Source organism: Haemaphysalis longicornis, unplaced genomic scaffold (assembly GCF_048455015.1).
Source record: "Haemaphysalis longicornis isolate Haplotype H1 unplaced genomic scaffold, Haemaphysalis longicornis Haplotype H1 scaffold_1, whole genome shotgun sequence".
Lineage (NCBI taxonomy): Eukaryota > Metazoa > Arthropoda > Arachnida > Ixodida > Ixodidae > Haemaphysalis > Haemaphysalis longicornis.
This window is the reverse complement of record NW_027526203.1, coordinates 13729677-13738539: the sequence shown is the minus strand read 5'-3', so window position 1 is coordinate 13738539 and position 8863 is coordinate 13729677. Positions and strand designations below refer to the sequence as shown.

General features: G+C 47.3%; 1 pseudogene; it reads left to right on the top strand.

Annotated features, from left to right (window-relative positions):
• The first annotated feature begins 2226 nt into the window (after positions 1-2226).
• LOC144175226 (innexin shaking-B pseudogene) lies at positions 2227-7726 on the top strand (annotated as a pseudogene).
• Positions 7727-8863: the final 1137 nt, after the last annotated feature.

Below are 8863 nucleotides of genomic sequence, written 5' to 3'. Positions count from 1 at the left end.
AGCAACGGTGGCTGCCATGATGGAATGCGTTGGTTACTAGGTGAATACCGACTACTGCCGCTAACTCTAGTAGGCAAAAAGGTAGCGGGCAACGCTGTGAGGGTGGCATCATGTCAGCGCCCGGGTGTAGCACGGTTTCAATGCACGGGCTGGCCGGGCAGCTTTTGCTCTAGAGTCAGTAGTATTAACTCTATGGGCATTCCAGTTGCTTGCTTAAATTTTTTTGTTTTTGTTTTTGATGAGCTACGGATATTACGCATCGTACGTCCGCACCATTGGTTTGTCGCGTGACTGTAGCAGCGACGCACTGTTTGAGGGCGACCGAGCAACTGTTTGATCCTCTGCCACATAATTCCCCCCCTCGAGAGCTCGTGGGATGAGAGACACGTATAGTGCTATGGGCAGATGAAGCTTTAGTGGCCGTGTCAGGCGACCTAACAACACGGTTGGTCTAGAAATCACATTCTGGAGGTGTGCGAATAGGAAATAGCGAATAAACACCATGCTTTGCGTTTCGATGAACCAACTTCAAGCGAATATTCAAACGTTTTATAAATTACTGACATTGCTTCGTGCATCGGGAATAATTTTTGAATATCTTTCAAATAGTGGCTATGACGCAGCGGTAAATGTTCTTTTTCGCGGAGCGGCTTACCCGTACGATCCGAAAGCGCAGGAGAGATGGTGCTACCTGAGGGGGTAGGGCTGCGTTTCTTTCACGAGGCGTAGTTCAAGAGCAGACCGCTACCCCTTCCTAACTATCTTCACGTGACGCTGTATATATTTCTCACCATCATAATTACTAGTTAAAGCTCAGTTCTCGGAAAGCAGAAAGTTGTTCCCTCTGCAATCGTTATGTGATCTTTGAGCCCCAATAACCACAGAGAAGTTGCTTGTACAGTAAATGCAGCCAATTGAAACGAAAAAAACCATTGGCTTTGCGTAAATGTCGGCTTGCTTATCTTTGAGGATATTTATTGATTCGTATTTTTGCGCTTCGACGACTCTTCTTGACGCATAATGATGCAGTTGCTAATATCATCAGCCTTCCGCATGGTAATTTCTACTTGCCCACGTGCTTTCGTTGTAGCTTCGTGCGTTTGCTTCTTGCAACACTATGAACTAATTCCGCTTCTGATGCCAATAGTCAGGTGAATTCTTACAGTCGCTCCATAAACACCTAATGATGGGGCTCGGTGGTGTCAAACTTCGTCGTACTTTTGTTCGCCAAGTTGGAGTAGCATATTGAACCAGTCTCCTATCTGTCGCTTCTTTTGGACTGAAGCTCCTATGGAGATGTTTGTTATTTTTCTCGCGTGCCCTAAAAGCGCCAACGAGCTAGAATAGCCACAAGTTTGTTTCGCTATTTTTAATGATAGATTTTGAGTCCAGTAAAATTTTATCTAGCAGTGCTTCCTGCGAAGCCCTCCATAAAACTGAATTTTCAAAAAAGAGATTCTTTGATGCCGTGCCGGCTACAAAGAGCGCTGCGAAGGTAATTACATCACCTACAAATTACTCTATATTCGATTCAGATGTCTCATTGTGGGATATTGGTACAATGTTTTTCTTGTTTCCCCACTCATTATTATTACATGCAGTCAGTAACGCTGCTGTGTTTGTAAACAAATCGCTTTTTATAAAGCACGACCTGTCCCGACAGCCGTATGAGCGACCAACCACCCAGAAGCTACTTTTTGCAACAATTGCTCAATATTTAAAATCACTCACTCGAGCTTTGAATGTGAATTCGAATTGAAATTATTTGCGTTTACGTAACAATAGAATGGAACTTCGAGCACGCTGCTCGTTCAAACGTAACCAATGCGCGCCGAAAGTATTGATAAAGCACCACACACCAAGAGGTTACACAATTAAATTTGAGACAATGGGCTGCCGAACTTCACGAAAAAACAAGAGAAACCGATGAAAAAGCAACCCGACGGCCAAACCTCCTCCGGCGAGCGGAAATCTTGGCGCCGAACTCGAGCCCACAAGTGCGGATGCTTCTCGAACCAGTGGACGGCCGACGGCAGAGCGGTCGACTCAGGTGGCCCGGTAAGTAAGGAAACAAAAGACAATAGCAAAGAAACAAGCGCTCGATCTCAGCTGTTCATCGCCAGGGCCCGCTGCCGTCGGTGCTCTTAGCTCCCACGTGGCGCGGCAACGTCACGGGGTGCGCGGCGAAAGCTCCTCCCACTCGGCGGCGGCCCACCCCGGGCACGAAAAGTGCAGAGTTTAGGCGCGCGCGGAACAGTAGTGTGCGTCCCAGCGCGCGCGCGCTTGTTCACTGAGGGGTGCTGGGCCCACGCCACGACGAGCACCGACTGGGCGTTCTCGCTCGGGTTCGGTCAGCGCCGGCTGGTGTTCCGAGTGGCGGCGACGGCGCTGGGATCGGTCTCGACTCGGGACGGCCCGTGGTTCGGCTCTGGGGCCGACAGCGGGAGACGTGAAGCGGCGGCTGGGACCCCTAAATTTAGGCGGGCCATGCTTGCGGCGGGGCGAGTCGTCGCGAGAGCGGCGGCCTGCTGCCGGCAGGCTCGGAATGGACTGTACGCATGCTCTTGAAGAGGTCCTGGCCGAACAGGCATTAACACCGGCACCCGTGCCTTTCTTCCGAGCCTTCACTGCCACCTTGCCGCTGCCGGACTTCATCATCAACGAAAACACTGCCCCGACTGGAAACACGGAGGCGACGGAAGTGATCATCCCGTCGCCATTGTTAGTACAGACCGTCCAACAATTTTTCATGTTCGATCGGTCCATGGCACCTGCAAATATGTTGGTGAAGAGACACGCCGGGCTCTGAGGTCGTGAAGGCATCCCGTGTGTTTCCGAAGCTGTGCTGTAACCAACACCGACACCTCAGTTAACCCAGTCTACGATCCCGCTAAACTGTCGCAAAGCAAGGAAAACATCGGTGTGGAACACTACTGCAGCAAGGTAGGGCAGAACATTTTGAATCGGTGTTAGCCTGCCACCAATTTATGTACCACTGCATTAGCGGACTTTTTAAGCTGCCTTAAGCTTCCTAGTGGTTTTTTTTCTGAGCTGACAGTCAGCTGAGAGAAACTGCGTTACCAAGAAATCAAGTCTTAGCTTTGGAACAAAACTACCGAAGCGACGCCACTTCCACTACAAACGAGGGCCAACTCGTGCGCAGGCTCCCACCGCAGAAGGCTGCACTGGGCTGTCCGCTTGCATTACAACTGTAGGGACGTGCGAGCGCGGATCGTGGTGAATTCAGGACCGAGTTACGGGGAACAACGGCCACCATGCTGGACATCATTCGTAGTCTTAAGTCCCTTCTCAAGACTAGTCGCGTTCATATCGACAACGAGGTATTTCGCCTCCACTACACGGCGACGGTCATAATACTCCTGGCCTTCTGCATAGTTGTCACCACCAAGCAGTTTGTCGGCGACCCCATTGACTGCTCCAAATCTACGGACGTTCCACAGAGTGTCATCAACACTTACTGCTGGATTCATGCCACGTACAGTGTGACAAGCCTCATGCGCAGAGACATGGATACCATTGTGTACCCTGGAGTGGGACCGGCGCGGTCGAGCAGCCCACATAGCGGACACGGGGACCACAAGTACCACCGGTACTACCAGTGGGTTTGCTTCATGCTCTTCTTCCAGGCCACTATGTTCTATCTACCGCGGTGGCTGTGGAAGTTCTGGGAAGGCGGCAAAATCCAGGCGCTGATGATGGACCTTGATGTGGGCATGTGTGGAGAGGCGGAGAAGAAGCAGAAGAAGAAGCTCCTGGTCGACTACCTGGTGTCCAGCCTGAAGCAGCACGACTGGTACGTGGCGCGGTACTTCTTCTGCGAGCTGCTCGCGCTCGTCAACGTGGTGGGCCAGATGTTCCTAATGGACCGCTTCTTTGACGGCGAATTCCTCACCTATGGACTGGACGTGATCCGCTTCCTGGACCAGGACGATGAGGAGCGGGTCGACCCCATGGTCCGAGTGTTTCCTCGAGTCACCAAGTGCCAGTTCTACAAGTTCGGCCAGTCCGGGAACCGTGAGACGCACGATGCCATCTGCATTCTGCCGCTGAACATCGTGAACGAGAAGATCTACATCTTCCTCTGGTTCTGGTTCATCCTTCTGGCAGCTGTCACAGGAATGGTGGTCCTCTTCCGCGTCATAATCACTGCCTGTCCACCCGTGCGCGTTTACCTTCTCAACCTGCGCTTCCGCATAGTGCACCTCGACCACCTGCACACCGTCGTGCGCAGGGGTTCCCTGGGGGACTGGTTCCTCATCTACATGCTCGGCCAGAACGTTGACTCTATCATCTTCAAGGAGGTCATCGCGGAGATGGCAAAGCGAATGACCACCGAGCCCAAGGAGTCGTCCGCATGACAACGCGAGTCCCGGCCGGCGCCCACCCCGCTCGGCCGCCGACCCCCGTTCCACGCAGTGCCCCACCACGATGTCTGATTCGTGTCAGACGCGCGCTGTGAGTCGCTGCACGCGCCGAGTGCTGTTGTGCCGCTGAGAGTGTTAGGGCGCCCTCGTTGGCGCAGTGCCCGTTGACTCTGGAGTTCGTCGCGCCCACCAGTCCGGGGTTCGCCACATCCTGCTTTTCGTTAGCCCAGAAGGAGCAGCGGCCCTGTGGCCTTGCCGGGAGACGCATCATATCTTGCTGTTTTTGCGCCTTTCAGGATTCTTTTTTCACGTCCGGTCAGAGGTGGCAGGCGTAGGCGGCGTGTCCGAGGCCAAGACATATCCACTCCCCAGTCCGGCACACCTTGCTGCTACTTGTAGTCAAGAGGCAAATCAGCCAAAGGTATAGTGTTGCGTTTCGGGATTGACATGAGAGGACTAAGAAGCATCCGCCTCTTAATCCTCTCAGTATTAGCGCCGGTGAGTGAGGACTTGTCGTTTGTAAGACTGTGGCGAAGCAATGTTTCTTGATGTGAAGCGTCCTGCATTGGGAATTCGATTGTGTTAGATTCTTTGTCTCACTTTTCTACCTGATTAGGGGTGCTTTCTTGAATATTTTATGTTCTATAACCAATCTTTCCGAGTATTTTTACAAATATCTTCTTTACGTGTTGTCTCAGGGCCGACTGCATCAAAGGTACTCGTCTTGAAGCAAAAGCTTTTCGACTCCGTCGACACGAGCTAACACCGAGTCGCAGCGAAAGCTTTATTGACTCAAGCCACTGGAAGCTGTAAAAGGGGTGAAACCTCCTTCAATAGCTGTTATACGACTTCCAACTAAAGCTGGCTTCATTCAGATTCCGTTGGGTGCAGCCGGCTTTGACTGTGATGCTGACCGAAGCGTTGTAAGAATATTAATTCAGAAAATACGTGCTAAGCGAGATCAGACTCGTCTCCTTTGTGTTGATCACCCTATTTCTGCGGTTTGCAGGCAAAGCCGAAGGTTAAGGGAGTGACACATATCTTGTTATCCTTTGAACTCTATAGAGATCTCGGAGACTACAAATATTCTTACTTGTTGCGCGTCTCGTCTATAAAGTTTTTATATTTATGTCCAGCGCTCAATAGCTTATAGTAACGACAGTTAGCAGGTTATTGCGCTGTTACTTTCATGCGTTGGATACTGTTAGCTCAGTCACAGTATCCTGAATTTAAACATGGTGTACTCAAAGATATCGAAGGTTGTCTTCCTAGGAAGTATGCAAATAGCGGTTCTTATCATTCAGAGTTATATATATGACAAAATGTCAGTTACATCCAAGTGCAATTCTGGAAGTTTCTCTCTACTATAGAAGAAATCCTTGTAGGTTTGTATGAACAGGACACATACATTTAAATTCCACATTAGACATCCACCAATTCGAAGTTTGAAATTGCGGACTGAAAGTTTTTAGTTTATGACAGCCTTAATTTCCAGATACAAAATATTTTGATTTCCAAAAGTGTTTTTTTTATTTTGCCTCAGAGGGAAGTTAAACTTGCAGCAAAGCAACGAACTCGTGTATAGCTCTCACATGGCTCAAAAAAAGCGCCATCTCTAATCAATAAATGTTCTTCAAATCTTGATAAATAAATGAATGCGACTTGTACATGAGTTAAAATGGTATTGGAACACGCATCTGGACGGATTTCAACGCTTGTACTGCTTCGCAGTTTCCGTAGGTTGTATATATAACATTATGCTTAAACTAAACTGTTTTAACTATATCAGCAATTCTATATTAGACACGACGTCGCGCGATGGTGCTTTCGGAAATTTCTGAAGAATGACCTAACGTTTGTATCCAATCAAATTAAATCAAATGAAGTTTTTATTATTTATGTTCTCTTATTTGGTCCAAGTATGTTATCGATCAACTGTAGCAGAAAAAGGAAGAAATGTGAAACAAAGCCAATAAGCGTTCTCTCCAATAAAGTCAGGGAGAATTATGTTTTGAGCGAGTACGTTTTTTACAACTTTGTAGCCAGCAACATTATGGAGCTTTCGGGTAATATAATGCTTCAAACATTTCATGTACGCAGTGTTTTTTTCCTGAACCGGGAAGGGGGCGTCAGAATTTTTCAGCGTGCAAGTTAATACAAAGCTACAGCATAAAATTACCCCACAAAGCATTCTTAATGTAGCATGATAGTTAGTGTAATCAAAGCAGAAACCAGGAAGAAAAACAGAATAAAGGCGTAAAGAGCAAGGGAGATATAACCGCAGAAAGATGCGTTCGCTTAGTAGTAGAAAGGGCTGTCATCGGCTCCACAGTAAATGCACTTTTTGCTGACCCTAGATCCTGTAATAAATTTGATGGACCAACAGGCTTTACAGAGACGTATTCCCGAAAGCCTGCTAGATATCAAATAATAATTACCAGTATGGCCATCTTGACTGCTTTCTGTACTGTGGTTTCAAAATACCAGCTTTTAGATACAGTGTGCACCTCTTGTGCAATCCTCTTGTACAACAGAAAGGCATAAGTTCTCCGTAACCGCTGAACCAGGTTGAACGAACTTATTTGTATCTGATAGAAACGAGGTCACTATGTAGCCAAAGATAGCAACAAATTTACTCGTTCATCTTTTATAAATACGGGCATAACCTTGCATTGTTTTCAAACCTAAAATTTATTTTTCGAAAGCAGCACCTCTTGATCAGTGGTGGCTTTTATTTTCATTCAATTTCATGCGATGATGAAACTTTGAGCAGATAAAGTTTGTGTTCGCTGCGATGCTTTTTAAATGATGACATTTAAAACCGCAAGTAAACCGATGGCTTCATTGTAATGAAAATTCAATGCTTCTAGGTGTCGCCTAGTATGTGAATGCTAAATTATTGTCGCTGATGTACGTCACAAGGGACACCCTAATGTTGGAACTTTTCAAACTTACCGATTTTAAACTTATACTTGTTGTAAACGGCGATCCTAAATACAAACTTTGCTAAATTGCGATCCTAAATACGAACTCTGCAAATGCGATTCTTAACAAGGTCCGATTTCACTCGGATGAATTGAGTGTTTGACGGAAATTTTCGCGGTGTAATGTGCAGCTTACAACGAGTTTTCGCTGCCTAAGAGTCAAGCGCGGGGACAGCGGGCATCGGAGTGGATGTCCATCGAAATGAGAAGTCACCAGTATTGTGTAATGTCGCACGCTTTGTCGGGTCTTCATGGATTGAAAAGAGTGCAGGTTTTTTTTACTACACTCAAACATCACTGCCCCGTTCTCTTATCGTGTACGACCAACTAGGGCGTATGTCCTTCAATTGTCCACTTTCTATGGCAGTTTAAAATGCAAATAAATAATTCTATTTCACTACAGATTTTACAAGAGTCCTGCGAATTAAGTCTTTTTTTGTGAACTTCACAAATATGTTCCCACCACGGCAAACCTTTTAAACAGGCTCTTTTGGTTTCATGGCGCCCTTGTTTCCTGAAACGGAGACCCAGACATAGCGAACGCACACATTACTTCGCGCGCCAAGTAATTTGGGCGGTGCCTCGATGCCGCCCTTCAATTAACTGTGAATGAAAACACCCTATTCATTAACTGGCATAATCACTTCCAACAATTCTCACCACTTCAGGGCAAAAGAGATATTCAAGAAATAAAAGTAATTGTTAAATTACGGAAAGACAATAGAGCGAAAACTTGTTCAACAGCACTGATTTAAGCAGTAAAAGTAAAGGCAGAATCCTAGTAATTACAGAAGGAAACAAACCGGTAAACTACACATCATCGACTGCGAGAATAAGTCCCTCGAAAAGGAAAGTGCCCGAAGTGCATAAAGTGCATCGTACTCGTGCACTGGATGCCAAAACACCGATCGCTTGTACTTGTTAAGCAGTCTTTTAAGAGCAAAACGGTATCACTGCCTCCCAGAGTGCGTGGCGTTCATGCTTGATACACCTCATCCACCACGATAAAAAAACTGTGATTAGAAAGAATTCACTGCATACGAAGATGGCAAAATTGACTGCAGTAGTATGGGTCTGGACAGATACTTATAATGTACACCTGCGACGTTAGGGAGAAACCGTTTACGGTGCACTTACATGTACATCAAGCCCTTGCGACACTATTCCGCGTGCGCTGAGCGGATTCAGCAAGGGACATCTGCGCTACGATTGGTGTTGCGGATCCAACCGTGGCGGCTGTGTTTCTAAAGGCTGCTACACACGTGTGAGGAAAGCGCACTGCGTTCGTGGAATGAGCCAGCTAGTGTAACTTTATCCTTTGCTTCCCGTGCGATAGCACTTGAACATGTCGGCTCGGTAAGCTTTGAGAGCTGTTCACCCTGCAAGCTCACATGGTGCCAATCACTGCCAGCCGTTCATGTCTTGTCACGAACACTGATCAAAGCGAACAGATGCCGAACATATTATGAGGCGTAGTAGAGTGTGCTGAGCTGC